The following is a 1,705-nucleotide window of genomic DNA, read 5'->3' as shown; positions in this document are numbered from 1 at the left end:
TCTCTCTCTGTCTCTGTTCTCTCTCTCTCTTTCTCTGTTCTCTCTCTCTCTGTCTCTCTCTCTCTCTCTGTCTCTCACTTTCTCTGTTCTCTCTCTCTCTATCTCTCTGTCTCTGTTCTCTCTCTCTCTCTGTTCTCTCTCCTCTCTCTCTCTGTCTCTGTTCTCTCTCTCTCTTTCTCTTTTCTCTCTCTCTCTCTCTCTCTCTCTGTTCTCTCTCTCTCTTTCTCTGTTCTCTCTCTCTCTTTCTCTGTTCTCTCTCTCTGTCTCTCTCTTTCTTTGTCTCTCTCTCTCTCTCTCTCTCTCTCTCTCTCTCTGTCTCTGTTCTCTCTCTCTTTCTCTGTTCTCTCTCTCCTCTCTCTCTCTCTTTCTCTGTTCTCTCTCTCCTCTCTCTCTCTCCTCTCTCTCCTCTCTCCTCTCTGTTCTCTGTTCTCTCTCTCTCCTCTCTGTTCTCTGTCTGTCTCTGTCTCTCTCTCTCTCTGTCTCTCTCTCTGTTCTCTCTCTCTCCTCTGTTCTCTCTCTCTCCCCTCTTCTCTCTCTCCCCTCTTCTCTCTCTCCCCTCTGTTCTCTCTCTCCCCTCTGTTCTCTCTCTATCTCTCTGTCTCTCTCTCTGTGTCTCTGTTCTCTCTCTCTCTTTCTCTGTTCTCTCTCTGTTCTCTCTCTCTGTCTCTCTCTTTCTCTGTTCTCTCTCCTCTCTCTCTCTTTTTCTCTGTTCTCTCTCTCTCTCCTCTCTCTCTCTGTCTCTGTCTCTCTCCCCTCTGTTCTCTCTCTCTCTCTCTCTCTCTCTCTCTCTCTCTCTCCCTCTGTTCTCTCCAGAGACTACAAGACCCTCAATCCTCAGGATATTAAGGAAAACAACAAAAAGGTAAGTGCCCTCTGTGCGACACACACACACACACACACACACACACACACACACACACACACACACACACACACACACACAATAACACACACACACACACACACAGGCTTTGCACAAGTGTTTCCAGACTTTGCACCAAAGTTGTTTTGGGCCAAACACTGGTTTCCACCTCTGAGGCAACTGTTCTGATTATGCAGAGGTTGTTGACACTTCCTTGTCCAAGTGTCAGTGTCAGCCCTGGTGATGGAAATACTGGTGCTGTAGAGGAATAACACCGTTACTGGTCCTGTAGAGGAATAACACCATTACTGGTCCTGTAGTGGAATAACACAATTACTGGTCCTGTAGAGGAATAACACCATTACTGGTCCTGTAGAGGAATAACACCGTTACTGGTGCTGTAGAGGAATAACACCATTACTGGTCCTGTAGAGGAATAACACTGTTACTGGTCCTGTAGAGGAATAACACCGTTACTGGTCCTGTAGAGGAATAACACCATTACTGGTCCTGTAGAGGAATAACACCATTACTGGTTCTGTAGAGGAATAACACCGTTACTGGTCCTGTAGAGGAATAACACCATTACTGGTCCTGTAGAGGAATAACACCATTACTGGTCCTGTAGAGGAATAACACCATTACTGGTCCTGTAGAGGAATAACACCATTACTGGTCCTGTAGAGGAATAACACCATTACTGGTCCTGTAGAGGAATAACACCATTACTGGTCCTGTAGAGGAATAACACCATTACTGGTCCTGTAGAGGAATAACACCATTACTGGTCCTGTAGAGGAATAACACCATTACTGGTCCTGTAGAGGAATAACACCGTTACTG

General features: G+C 46.1%; 1 protein-coding gene across 1 annotated transcript in view; it reads left to right on the top strand.

The window, feature by feature from the left end:
• The first annotated feature begins 814 nt into the window (after window positions 1-814).
• LOC135511800 (EH domain-binding protein 1-like) overlaps window positions 815-1,705 on the top strand; it is a 217,934-nt gene continuing 217,043 nt past the window's right edge. Inside the window, exon 1 of the mRNA XM_064933262.1 lies at window positions 815-862. The gene's annotated coding sequence lies outside the window, so the exon portion shown is untranslated. The remainder of the gene's footprint in view (window positions 863-1,705) is intronic.

The sequence above is a fragment of the Oncorhynchus masou genome, chromosome 24 (assembly GCF_036934945.1).
Source record: "Oncorhynchus masou masou isolate Uvic2021 chromosome 24, UVic_Omas_1.1, whole genome shotgun sequence".
In the NCBI taxonomy this organism is placed as follows: Eukaryota; Metazoa; Chordata; class Actinopteri; order Salmoniformes; family Salmonidae; genus Oncorhynchus; species Oncorhynchus masou.
Note: the sequence above shows the minus strand (reverse complement) of the source record. Positions and strands in the feature narration are given on the sequence as shown.